This window comes from Cryptomeria japonica, chromosome 3, assembly GCF_030272615.1.
Source record: "Cryptomeria japonica chromosome 3, Sugi_1.0, whole genome shotgun sequence".
Lineage (NCBI taxonomy): Eukaryota > Viridiplantae > Streptophyta > Pinopsida > Cupressales > Cupressaceae > Cryptomeria > Cryptomeria japonica.
The window spans coordinates 730,193,522-730,208,007 of NC_081407.1; the positions used below are offsets into that span (position 1 = coordinate 730,193,522).

General features: G+C 40.8%; 1 protein-coding gene and 1 long non-coding RNA gene across 7 annotated transcripts in view; one reads left to right on the forward strand and one right to left on the reverse strand.

The window, feature by feature from the left end:
* LOC131032478 (uncharacterized) overlaps positions 1-4,381 on the forward strand; it is a 155,003-nt gene extending 150,622 nt beyond the window's left edge. Inside the window, exon 3 of the long non-coding RNA XR_009103462.1 lies at positions 2,907-4,381. This is a non-coding gene — a long non-coding RNA (uncharacterized LOC131032478). The remainder of the gene's footprint in view (positions 1-2,906) is intronic.
* LOC131032477 (DNA-directed RNA polymerases IV and V subunit 2) overlaps positions 1-14,486 on the reverse strand; it is a 164,601-nt gene that overhangs the window by 124,036 nt on the left and 26,079 nt on the right. For 4 of the 6 annotated variants that reach the window (XM_057963461.2, XM_057963458.2, XM_057963460.2 and 1 more), the window contains one exon: positions 111-195. The exons of the other annotated variants lie outside the window; for them this stretch is intronic. The gene's annotated coding sequence lies outside the window, so the exon portion shown is untranslated. The remainder of the gene's footprint in view (positions 1-110; positions 196-14,486) is intronic. 6 annotated transcript variants of the gene reach the window in all.

Genomic DNA, 14,486 nt, shown 5'->3' on the forward strand with positions numbered 1-14,486 from the left:
CAAATGTCATTAGAAGATAATTTCTCTAAAGCAAGACTACAAAATAGAGAAAGAAATGCAGAAAATGACAAATTATTAGATTTGGCATGGATGTTTGTGTATCTACTCACTTGCAAAGCAGCAGTATTCAAATGTTCAACCATGCAATACAAGGCAGTTCGCAAACCAAGTCTTCAAAGGCTACGTTCCTATTTCCTATTAACGGAAAACTTAATTAGCTTTATAAGTCTTCAAAGGCTCTCCATAAAAAAGGTTTATCAGCAGATTATTTACTTCTTATTGCACACTTCATCATTGATTGCCCAACATACACTAACATCCGAATATACATGTCAACATTCTAAAGGTGACTCCTCTGTTTGAGGAACAATGGCTTGTGCAAGTAATCTAAAGGTGACTTATGTGTTAGAGGAACAATGGCCTGTGCAAGTGCTCTCTCCTTTACAACAAGGGAGAAATATTTAGAAGGCAAAGATCATGAACAAATAGAAGAATTGAGCAGACCAGAAAAAAGCTTTCCTCCACAAAGCTTTTCAAAATAATTAACAAGTTAACTAGAAACACAGATTGCATCATGCTAGTGGTCACATGATAGCTGATCCACTAGAAATGATGAACCATGCAATTGGTTACTAAAAACAACTACTCACTCATTAATCAAATTAGTTTGACACTCGACGTGCCCAAGTAAAACCTCTTCCAAATATCCAAAGATAATTTAATGATATGGACAATGCAATAATAGTCATTGTGGTTATAGAAAGAAATCAACTCAAAACCACCATCTTTTCAATAAGAGTACAGCTTTTCATCCATAAACAAAAAGATGTAGTAATATTTATTAGAGTTTGCAAAATATGTTTTCCTAAAGCAAGAAAAGAAATATTGCATTTAGCTATTTCTATATCAACAATTTCATGGAAAAAGTATTTCTATGGATTTTGTTTACCATAAGTAGAGATGGACATGACTGATTATCATTGTATATAGATTTAACACAATGTGCATACTAAACTCCATACAAGAAAACGATTACAAAAAAAATGTAATGTTTCTCACTGATGTGCGGATGCACTTTGGGCTTCCTAATTTCTTTGTTTTCGATAAAGATACATGGTGTGTTGTAATGTCCCCTTTTTGAAATAGGATTTATTAATAAATAATAATAATAATAAAATAAAAAATAATATATAATTATAATTATAATTTAATTAAGTTTAATAAATAGAAAAACGGCATGAAAAGAAGAGTTGTGACTCCCTCAAACATGAGATATAAAAGGGAGAAGAGTTCATTAAAAAGGAGATATGGAGGATAGAAGAAAGAATGGAGCATGTCAATCCAGAAAGAAATAATGGATTAAAAAAAAAAGACAGCGAAGAAAATAAGGAAGTGACTCCTTCAAAAGGCAGAAATTATTAAGGGTTGTACTCTTTCAAAGGGAGCTAACTGTGAAAAGTTTTGACTCTTTCAAAAGGGCAGAAACGATGAAGAGTTGTAGTCTTTCAAAGGGTGGTAATTGTGAAAGGTTGTGACTCTTTCAAAGGGCATAAATGATGAAGGGTTGTGCTCTTTCAAAGGGTGCTAATCATGGAAGGATGTGACTCTTGCAAAAGGCAGACAGGATGAAGAGGTGTGACTTCTCCCTCACATTGGAAGATATAAAGGGGAGAAAGTTTCATTTGAGGACATCCAAGAGAGATCCATTTAGAAAATAATTTATTATTCTCTAAAGGCAGCAATGGAGGGTGGTGACTCAAATCTTATGAAAGGTAGTGACCCTTTCACCAATAAAGTATAAAGGTGAAATCATTCCAAGCATTCAAGGATCATTTATCAATCATCACTCACCAATACATCAAATCAGCACTCACTCAATCATCACTCATCACTCTATGAATTCAACATTCAAATTATCATTCATTAATATATATCAGATCATCAAATCAAAGGAAATCATTCAATCATCAATTGGGAATCAAGCAAACAAACCAACAAACAACTTTTCCATCAATTCAATCAGTCTATAAAACATCGAATAATCAAGTTTGAATTGGAGAAAAATTTGGAAATAAATCTGAGTTAGAAATTATTAATTAAGAACAGCAGTCTATAATATTAAGGGAAATATTTGGTATGAAAGTATTATTGTATTTATCTCAGCATAAATCTGGTAGGAAGATACAGCAATACTGGTCTTCCCTCCTCAAGTATGCCACCCCGAGTTGGATGGACTGGAGGTCCTGCCATACTTGTTGGCCAAGGGGCCGAATGGATTGGAGGTTCATTCCGTGCCCTTGGCTTGGTTGAGGAAGACAGACTCCCAACATCCTATAAAGAAATATAGGATAAGTAATTAATTACCTAATTTCCATCAACAATCATATTTGGAATCAATGTGAAATATTTTATAGGAAGATGCAGCGGTATCAATCTTCCCTCATCGAGCATGCCACCCCAAGATGGATGGACTAAAGGTCCTGCCATACTTGTGGGCCAAATAACTGAATGACTTGGAGGCTCATTACGTGCCCTTGGGCTTGGTTGAGCAAGACAGTCTTCCGACATCCTATCAAGCTTTTCATTCGGATTCCTAATATGGTTGACTATGGAAAATAAATTCTGAAATAAGTATGAATAAGTTTAGGATACTTGATTTTAATGGAGATTATTTGTATACAAATTTCTTGATATAAATGCTTTGATGTTAATTAATATTGTTTATAAGACCTAAATTCGGATTTTTTATTAATTGGCATTACAATTATGTAAATTTATTATAGAAATTCTATTTGCAGAGGAATTGCATTTGTTTAAATTGTTATTTTTCGACAAAAGCAAGTATGTCCCAAAAGGGGACATTACATTTGTTGGTAAATATTGGTCCACTTTGTTGAATATGATAGATACTAGGATCAAGAAGAGTACATCTTTTCATCCACAAACAAATGGACAAAATAAAGTGATCAATAGCACTATGGAGCAGCTCATACAGGCTTATACTGAGTCAAATCAAGAAAGGTGTGCCCTTAGATTGCCCCATGTTCTAAACTTCACAGGCCTGGAAATCATTGAATAATACAGTAGACCACAGTTTCATAGCAGACGGTGCACAAATAGGAAACCATCCTACTGGTAGGCTATTGTTTGATTGATCCACTCCTACACTGCCAAATTCAGGTCTGAAGCCACAATACCCCTGCACAAAGTAAAATCAGGCAACATTTTGAGTGGTATTTAGATGTAATTATTTTCCAGCGCCAGATGGCACTCAGATGATCTGTATGTGAATATTATGGCAGTCTAAACAATTCAATACAATTTGCTGGCAAACTCTGTTGAAAAGTGATCCAATGATATTGCAACACTATATATATTATCATTGTGATTTATGTTAAAAATCAGATCTGTAACTGCTAGACGTAAAGATGGAAATAGGGGTTAAATATTGTAGAGTTGTTTCTGAATGCACTGCTGTTTAACACCAAGCTTCTCATATAAAATTCACCAACCTAATTATCTATGTAAATAATACTACCGCCTGTGGATATGTTTTTCCAGCTAGACATGTTCTTTGTTTATCAGTAATTCAAAGGTCCATTACAACAATAGAAAGAAGTTGTTTTGATGTTTGAATCTAATTGCTTCCTCGTGTATTTTTAATTTTCTAGTTTATATTTTCTAGAAAAGAAAGGATTCTGTATTGTTCTAAAAAAACTCTCTTTCTAGAACGTGTTTATTTCCTGGAAGACATTGCTTTGCCCTAAACGGTTTTATTCTCCAAGAAGGATTCATGTTTCAAAAAATTGAGATTTAGTCTGCATATAACTAATTGATTGCATTTGACTAATTATTTAATTTAATTTAATTTAAATATTTAAGTTGTGCTTAATTTAATTACTTGCATTGTATTTGCTTGCAGAAAATAATAGGAAAAAAATAGACTGCGTAATCATTTAACTCTATTTAGTGAAGCTAAAAGTAGATAAATTTATTTATTTCAACCCATTAGATTAAGTTTGTTTTATTATCTTCATCATATTAATTTGATTATTTACAACACCCAAAATATTACAAAACCACAAACTCAATCAAAAGAATTGGAGTCCTTCTGGAAACATTATCAAGCAAATAAAAACATTCGAACAAACTCCAACAAGACAAACAAGCACAAAGATCTTCCAACATATCTAAAAGCAAAAACAAATTACAAAACAACGTAAGGATATAATCATTAGCTGAATGTGCCTTGGACTTTCAAGAAGAGATTTTTCCTATTCTTATCACTATCATGCTTGATCATATGTATTTAAAATTACAAGTGAGATATATCACAATCCCACCTATTCCAAGTACTCTACCTCAACCTAGACAACCAATGCCCAATGCACATCTCTTGTTACCTAAAACTCAAGCACTGCAAAATGAAACCAACCATCAACTTATCCAAATGTGAGGAACTCCACTTCACCTTCTTTGGCCACGATCACAACCATAAACATCTAATCATCCTTCCACATTAGTGTGTGTTGATTTCACCACATATAAGACCCAACAAAGATTTAAGGGAAAGGAGAACTCAAATTATTCTCAAAAGAGAAAGAAGTACTTTGAGCCATAGATGGAACACTCGCACAGTACTCGATGAGTTTTTGAGCTCTACGAGTTTTTATGACTTTAACTCGCAGCAAAAACTCGACGAGTTTCTTTAAAAAACTTGGCTAGACTAAAAAAAGAGGCCCAAGCATGTCAAAAATTTATCAATTTTTGTTTTTTCAGGTCAGTTTCATTCTCTTCATCAGAATATACACATGAAATATAACACTTAAGTATAAGTGGCGCTGCCCCTTGACCCCAACTTGGGGGCGCTGCCCCTTGACCCCCGTCGAAAAATATAGGGGAAAATTGCGCTGATGGAAGTAGGGAAAATTTAACCTCCAAGTCTGATTAGGCTCCATATAACAACATAATTAGCATTGAAGTAATCTTATTATACATTTTAGAGTTGAAAGTTTCAAACTATGAGTATGAATGATGAAATTTCAAATATTGCGCGTTTGTAGATCTCCACCAAGATCTAGACCTATATCTCTACCCCTCTTTTTCTCACCCTCAGACCCTAGCGAGAGGTGCTACTTTCAACCTAATTTTAATTTGCAAATGCTTGGTGGCAAAGTTGGGGTGGAAATACCCCAAATCTGAAAAAAATTGCCCTCAGAATCTTATGTCAACCTTGTAGTTCATCCAGTTGTGAGCACAATTAGAGCTTGTTTGAAGCCATCGACACGAAGAAGAGGAGCAAGCTAGCTCAAAAACACCTCAATGACCTTGTCTTTGTGCAATGTAATCTTCGATTGCGCGTAAGGAAGGTAGAGGAAGTAGCAGGTGGTCCACTTGACTTGGATGATATAGATCCTTACAGTGATTGGACATCACACGAGCAGCTTCCATTGTTTTTTGAGGATGACAACACTAATTTAGAGAGGCAAGCTATGGAGGAGGAGGGGGGTGGATTTGGTTTCACGCTGGATGACATTAAGGAGGAAGAGGATGAGGATGAGGAGTCATTGCCAGTGCCACAAGCAGGTGTAGACATAGCTTCATCCAGGATAGAGGATGAGCCAGCCATGCCGAGTGAGGAGGCACAGTCACGCCCACTGCAGACTTCTAGGACTAGACCCTCTAGTTTTACCTCTCCTCTAGTTTTAGCTAGAGCTGGGAAGAGGAAGTTGTAATTGTAATTTGTAATGATGTATTCACTTTTGGTTTTACAAAAACTATTTACTATTTTGCTTCCAGCCATCAGCATTCCTCATGACGATGCGATTTTGTAGACACTTTGCATTTAAATATATCTAGAATCAGCTTGTTTCTTTTGTGTTATCATTTATTGACTCATTGGATGCATCTTCTCATTAAATTTTGCAAAAAAAAATACATTTTTTATTAAAATTAAGCGTGTTTTTACGTTGCCAAGTTTTTCGCCGAGTTTTTCTGAGTTTTTCCCGAGTTTTTTTCTCAGGGGCTTGGCGAGTCGAGCCGAGTCGCAAGTAGTCCAACTATGCTTTGAGCCATATAAAATGTATCAAATGTCACAAGAATGGTCACCATGCTTTGAATGCCTAAAAAAAAGAAAAGAGGAGAAGCAACAACAGCAGCAATAGAAGCAGTATGCAACGAGTGCAGAAGCTTTAATAGTGGATAAGCTTTCAAACTCAAGCACTGCAAGATGTAACCAACCATCAACTTATCCAAATGTGAGGACCTCCATCCACTTCACCTTCTTTGGCCACAGTCACAACCATAAACATCTAATTATCCATCCACATTAGTGTGTGTTGATTGTTAGGGGCAAATAACCTATGTTAGTAAGAATAATATTTATAAGTGTGTTTATGATTATGTTTGTCGCCGAGAGGTTCCCGTCAGGTACTTGGGAGTTGGTGACGGTTGGCAACTTGACCAACCGTCGGGTCTATATATTGTTTGGTTGGAGCCTCGGCAGGGGAGATTATGTATGGACAATTCTGGACACTAGAATAAAGATATAACTTTTCTGGTCTAATTAGTATCATTGTCATTTATGCTGTGATGTACAATCGTTCTGTTACATGAATATTTGCTACGTGTGGGAAGCATTGTGTTATCTGATTAATTACCAACCATACATTTAGGACTAAACATTTTGGCGTCGTTGCCTGAACGAACCTGGAGATAACTATGGCAGCAGGCAGAAACAATTAGTGAGCCGGCCATTTAACCAGCAATTAATTGTCATGGACAGCGACACGCACGAAGAGAGTACCACGGAAGAGGAACGAGAGGATCAGTTGACAACAGACTTGGTGGAGTTGAGGGACGTGTCGGTCACGCAGTACGTGCAAAGAGAGGCTCAAGAGAGAGCCGTCTCGGAAGGCACGGTACGTGGTGAACTCATCACCAGAAATCCGATTGCACTCCAAGATCGAAGGGAGGAGACGGCAAAGGAACTTCGGCGGCAACAAGTACTCCGACGATACGAGGAGCGGAGCCGTAGGGAGGAAGAGGACAGGGAGGCTAGTCGGCGCCGTACCTCTGGCACTTGATGCCCCTACGGCCAAACAAAGACAAACGTACCACTATCACTGAAGGAGTAAACAAGGGAGTTGTACGAAGATCTCTCCGCATAAAAGAACAAGCCGAAAGGAGATGGCGGCTAAGGGAGGTTGCCGACTCGAAGAGTCCAGAGAAACACAGCAGAAGTCGGAGTGTGAGTCGAAGTCATAGTCGAGAGAGGCAAAAACTGTGTACGTGGAAGGAGTTGGCTGAGGTCGCCAAGAACCTGCCACTTCCAGACGTAGCAGAGGAAGATCTCGCCAACCAAGCACCACACTCTACGTCAAGTGAAGAGGACTCCGGAGCCGAGTCACAAAGAACCCTGTCGGAATATTCTGAACAAGGAGAGGAGGCGGTACGAGACCTGCACGAGGAAATCACCACTATTTTTTAAGCAACGTTATTTGGCATTAAAAATTTGTCCTTGTCAGAGGGCATCAAAATACGAGGGTCAGAACCAGAAATCCCAGGAAGGAGGGACTATATGAGCGAGGGTGACCAAAGCCCTGTGGACAGGGGCCCAACCAGACCAAGAGCGTACGGTACCCCCCGGATACATAATACCTTTCCAGCATATAGTCACTTCCAAGCGCTACATAAAACCCTCCAGGCAAGAACAATGGCACACACCCCAGAGAAACAAAAGCTTCCAAAATTCATCGGCGACAGGTCAAAGGATCCCGTACGGCATTGTAAGATATGCGTGACCATTTGGGAGGCAAATGGCCAGGATGATCGGGATTATTGGTTGAAGGCATTTCCAGCCACTCTCCGAGGAATAGCCATTGGCTGGTATACAGACCTTGATGCCTAGTATAAAACGTCCTGGAACAGTCTGAAGAAGGCTTTTGAAGAGGAGTTCAAACTCCTACGGGACGACAATGAAATTGTGGCAGAGATTTACAATACCAAGCAGGGAAAAAATGAAAGTGTGCGCGCATATAACAGAAGGCTCAGGGAACTACTTAACAAAATGGAGAACCAGCCGGCGGATGGCCTCAAGAAGCGGTGGTTTGTAGAGGGATTGGTACCGTCCTTGAGAAGGACAATGAAAGTGGTCCCTCTTCCATCGTACGATGAAGCATACAACCGCGCAATGGATATTGAAAGTGAAAACAAGACATCCCGAGGGAAGCGACGGGTGAGCGACGGTGACATCACGGATGAAGACAACAATGGGGGGTCCAAAACCGTGCAAGCACTCTGGAAGGATATGATGAGGATGATGAAGGAATTAAAAGGCGACAAGGAAAGTGGCAGGGAAGGAAAAGAACTATGGTGCACTGACTACAAGATTGAAGGACACACTAAGGGGAGTTGTCCCCGCAAAGCCTTCTGTGACATCTGCCAAGTAATGGGACATTCCATTAAGGAATGCCCGTACAACTTGAAAACACGGAGCACGCAAGTGCTCTATGCCCAACCTGACCAAGTCACACCGCCAGCGACACCTCCGAAGCTGGCAGCAAACTTTGACACCTCTCTTGGAGGGTACAGTTACAATCGGCAGGGTAACAACAGGTCCAATAATAACACGCCAAGGAGTAGAATTCAATACGACACGAAGGGACGACCCATGATTCAATGCAGAAAGTGCAACGAATGGGGTCACTTTGCGCAGGAATGTCAAAACGAGGGTGACGCAGGAAGTTTGTTATGCAAATGGTGCAGTTCAGGGAATCATGAGGACATAGATTGTCCAAGGCAAAAATGGGTGAATATGCTGGAGGTGGAAGGACCGAGGGAAGGCTTATTGGCAATCACAAGATTGCAAAACAAAAAAGCCATGTACCCTGATCCTCGCACAAAGAAGGAAAGACTACAAGAAGCCAAGGCAGATATCGAGCGGGCGATGGCAGAAGAGCGGAGGGCCTCGCACCCGACTACCAGTACACCACTCCGGTCAGGACCGGAGAAAACTATCATTAAGCAGATTTTACAGACCACAATACCCGTACGAGTATCCGACCTTCTACAGACCATGCCATAGTTGAGGATGGCCCTGACGAATGCAGCCGGTGACACCATTGTCGGCCAGGAACACTGGACGATGACAGAACCGCATAGTACGGCTCTGATGAAGGAACATGGTACGGACGTCGTGGACCCTATGCTACTCATAGTAGGCGTTGGACGGAAACCGGCAATAGTAGAGATGGATATAATGGGACAAAATCTCACAAACACCATTGTGGATGGTGGGTTCAAAGTCAACGTACTACCGGAGGAAACTTGGCGAAGCCTCGGAAAGCCTACACTCTGGCCACCAACCTTCCACCTGGTTGGGGCGGATCAACACAGTATCAAACCCCTCGGTACCCTCATGGCACAAAAGGTGGTAATCGGGACGCAGCAATTCCTTCTGGATTTCGTAGTCATCCCACTGGAAAGAAAAGCGTACGACGCCCTCCTCGGAAGGGGGTGGCTGATCATGGCCAGAGCTAATCATAACTGGAAAAAGAATACGCTCTCAATCGAGAGTGACGGTCATAAGTATGTAATCGATCTAAGGAACCAGTCCATTAGTGAAGAGCTCACGTCATCCAACTCCAACTCAGAAGATTCAAATAGATGGGAGTGGGGTTCTAAAGGAGACAAAGGAGGGAAAGAGCCCGACAACGAAGGAGTGCTGGAATTGGATGGATGCTCTGAAGATGGAACTAGTTCGCTGGCTGGACTCTTCCATTGGCAGATGGAGGACTACGAGGTCTTCCACCCGGAGTGCCACATGCTGCAAATATGTGAGATTGGGGAATCAAGTGGCGGTATGGATGAGCAGTCATTTCCCTCAGAGTACGGTAGGTACCAGGAGGGAATGGCACGGGTGGATGACACACCAGCCCACCAGTTTGAACGAGACAAACCCATCAAGTACGAGGAAAGGGATGTGAAAAAAATCGATTGAGGCAAGGACAAGGACCCGCAGATGATACTCGTAGGGGATGACTGGAACCCCGTACTAGATCACTCGTACAATGTACACCAGTCGAGGGAGTGTTTGAGTTATCTATATGGCATACAGTCGACAAAGAAGGGAGACTGGCAATGTTTGAGTTATTTGTACGACGTACGGTCAACAAAGAAGGGAGACTGGCATAACTTGTATGGTGTACGACCTGCAAGGGGAGGAATACCGTACGACGGAACATTGCACCCACAAGAAACTAAGTCGTACAATCTTGTACGACTACCAGCAGATAAAGGAGAAAGACTGTACGGTCAGAAAACAGACATATCGTACGTGCAGGATCCGTACAATCCCCTCCTTCGCGGCGTTCGTACATGCAGGGAGCAGTTGTATAAAAAGTTTGAGGGTATCTGTGCAGAGATTTGTGCCATCCATGTGGAGCTGAGTGAAGAGTTGGCACAGGTTGAAGAGGTCATACGACCAGGGAGCAGAAGTGCACGAGTTAATCCGTACGATGTAGAGGCAGCAGTTGGTCCCATGGTCCGTACCAGTATAGCAGACCAGACAATGACAGAGGAGGCCGCACCAGGGAAAAACAAGGTTGCCATACAAGGAATTGGTACCAGTACGACATGTTCAAGTACTGGTACGACAAGCACTAGTACAGTACCAGCATGTATTGGTACGGTTCCAATAGGAACTGATACGATTCCAACAAGAACTGGTACAGTACTAGCAGGTACTGGTACGCCATGTACTAGTACGACGGGTTCAGGTACTGGTACGATGATCACTGGTACCAGGTCGGAAGGACAATTTCTGGCAGAACGAATTCATGTTTTTTTCAAGCTGGAACACAAGACATTCTACATGTGCCATCATGCTATCAGCCTATTCCTGGACGCCATACGCCTGCAAGTACCACCAAAAATGTTGGAAACCTTTGAACCGCAAGGACGGGTGGAACCGAATAAACCTACCATGTACTACTATACTCACCTAGACACACTGGGTGACACCGCGTAGCCAGCCAAAAGGAGAAGAAAGTTGGACACGTCCGTAGAGGTCGAAGATGCCAGCAGCGCAAAGGATTCTGAGGCAGAAGAGACTGAGGAGCAGGAAAGTGGTGATGAGGGGTTTCATATGGCACCTCACATAGTTGCGAAGGATGAAGGGGAAGCAAAGTCGCAACAGCAAGAAGAGGAGGAAGAGGAGGATCAACACGGAAGGTTACGGGCACAATGGAAGAGTACAAGGGTAAAGTTCACACCTTCCAAATTATCTTCGGCACACTTGGTACCACAGGAAGCACTTATGGTGGCCAGCCCTGTGGGGGACGTACGACCAGTAGGGGTGTTGTCCCGAAAAATCAATGAAGAGGAACTACCAGCGCAGCGGCAGGTATCATTCCCACAGAAACCAGTACTTGCGTCAGACAAAACGGAGGGTACCAGTACGGTAGACCAAACAGTGTCAGGGGAGGCTGTACCAGGAAAAGACATAATGGCTGAGCAAGGAATTGGTACGGCACAATCAAGTTCTGGTACGAAAGACATTGGTACGGTACGAGTAGGTACTGGTACAACATCAACATGTACCAGTACAGTGTCAGTAGGTACTGGTACTATCCCAACAGGTACTGGTACAACTTCAGCATGTACTGGTATGACTCCAACAAGTACTGGTACGACTCCAACATGTACTGGTACAACATCAGCATGTGCTGGTACATCTCCAGCATGTACTGGTACGGTTCCAACATGTACTGGTACGCTCCAACGTGTACTGGTACAACAAGAACTAGTACTGTACTAGCAGGTACTGTTACGGCTCCAACAAGTACTAGCACGGTACCAACAGGAACTTGTACGACAAGAACTGGTACGGTGCCGACATGTACTGGTATGGTGCAGCAGGAACTGGTACTGTGCCAGCAGGAACTGGTACGGTACCACCAGGAACTGGTACGGTACCAACATGTACTGGTATGCCAGGTGCCAATACGGTACCAACGGAGAAAGATGAGGCAAGGGATGTGAGGTGCCAGGACGGTACCTCACAGATGGAGCAAAAAGATAAGAAACTGTTAGAAGCTGCCCACATGGTAAAGAAGGCACGGGAACGGCAGCTGCTGGCAGAAAAGAACCTAAGACTTCACACTGGATAGCAACCTTCTTCTCCAGCCACTGCAGGGACGCCTCCTCCCTCTTCTTGGTCCTAGTTTATGTTTTATATTTCAGCTCTTATTGTCTTAGTCGTCTGGAAAACGACTACATTTTTGGGGGGGCTAATGTTAGGGGCAAATAACGTATGTTAGTAAGAATAATATTTATAAGTGTGTTTATGATTATGTTTGTCACCGAGAGGTTCCCATCGGGTACTTGGGAGTTGGTAACGGTTGGCAACTTGACCAACCGTCGGGTCTATATATTGTTTGGTTGGAACCTCGATAGGGGAGATTATGTATGGACAATTCTAGACACTGGAATAAAGATATAACTTTTCTGGTCTAATTAGTATCATTGTCATTTATGTTGTGATGTACAATCGTTCTGTTACATGAATATTTGCTACGTGTGGGAAGTATTGTGTTATCCAATTAATTACCAACCATACATTTAGGACTAAACATTGATTTTACCACATATAAGACCCAACAAATATTTAAGGGAAAGGAGACCTCAAATTATTCTCAATAGAAAAAGAAAGACTTTGAGCCATATAAAATGTATCAAATGTCACAAGAATGGTCACCATACTTTGAATGCCTAAGAAAAAGAAAAGAGGAGAAGCAACAACAGCAGCAATAGAAGCAGTATGCAAGGAGTGCAGAAGCTTTAATAATGGATAAGCTTTCATCCAAGCTAGACACAAACTTGTCTGTATTGTCATTTTATCCACTAACACCATTTCTAGTGTATGGTGGCATGTGGATAATGCAACATAAAGACAGGTGACTTTCAATAAAAAGGCTTTCAACCAACTTCAAGAGCAGAAAACAAGTATATAGGGGGGTCTTGGCGATGATGCTACATATCCTATCACAAGGATAGGACCTTTCGCATGCCTTCTAGAGATATTCTTTAACCTTTAACTCCATGGTGTCCTTCATGTTCCTAGTTTAACTAAGACTAAGGTTTGTTGACCAACAAATCATTATCAAAGATCACAACTAAGATTCTGATCGAGTCATGTCCAAAAGTATCCAAGAGGGTGGCCTTTACATGTTGATTTCTAATCAAATCAAATGTGGAACTTCGATACATGATAGTGACAAATTGTGCAAGCTTTCACATAAGAGACTTGGTGCAATGTCCCCTTCCTCAACCAATTCGGCATGGTGGAGTCATTAGCCTAGTTAGTCAATTCCTATGAGCTAATGATTAGGGTTAGGGAATGTTGAAAACAATATCAGATGTGATTTTGTATTATAACAGTTGGCTGAGCATAATGCTCTTTTCTGGAGCCTTTCCGGGTTAATTCTCCAACACTATTTTTAGTAACTCAATTATGAGCACCAACAGCCAGTTAGCATGCTTGCTATTTTTAGTATTGTCAGTGAGTTCAGTTTTGATGATCATCTCAACTTTTGATATAGTCCGAGGACTTTAAATTAAATAACGATAAATTATAAGTTAACAAAGTTAAATTCAAGATTTAACTTTATTGTTATTTTAATTTATTTAATGGAAGGACTACAGAGGCCAATTATTAAATTAAAGGTGCTTTATTTTAATGGATGGACCTTTATTATTTAATGCTACATTGGGAAATTAAAAAGGGAATTAAATTTTTTAAATAAAAGCAAAAAAGTGAATTTTCAAATAACAATGGCAAAAAAGTGTTTTTTCGAAAAAACAATGAAAGAAAAATGTGCTTTCTCGACAAAACAACGAAAAACAAAAAAAAGTGGTTTTTTAAAGCAATCAAAAAGCCAAAAAAAATAAAAAGAGGATTGGGCCTCTCATTTGAAGACATATTGAGTATTGATTTTTGATATTGCTTCTGATTTGGGGAGATTGTTGCTTCTCTTTGGTTTGTGAGGGCGAAAAACCCTTGCATGCAACATTCTCCACATTGTTGAGAGATACAATCTAGAGAATAATCCGGTGATTTCATTCAGAGGTCACATTTGGGCATATTGGAGTCTACATTTTCAGATTTGCAGAACTTATTGAATATCAGATTTAAAGAAAACAATTTTGGAGAAGATTGAGATACACTCTTTTGAGGGGCGTCTAGGGTTTTGAGGAGGTTACAGTTGCTATTTTGGGGCGTTTTGGATCTGCACTTCCTTGCATACCTTAAACAAAGCCTTTGGATAACATTCTGAGGGTTGGCATTCAAATTAGAGTCTACATTTTCAGATTTGTGGAGCTTATTGAATATCAGATTTAAAGAAAACAATTTTGGAGAAGATTGAGATGCACTCTTTTGAGGGGCATCTAGGGTTTTGAGAAGGTTACACTTGTTGTTTTGGAGC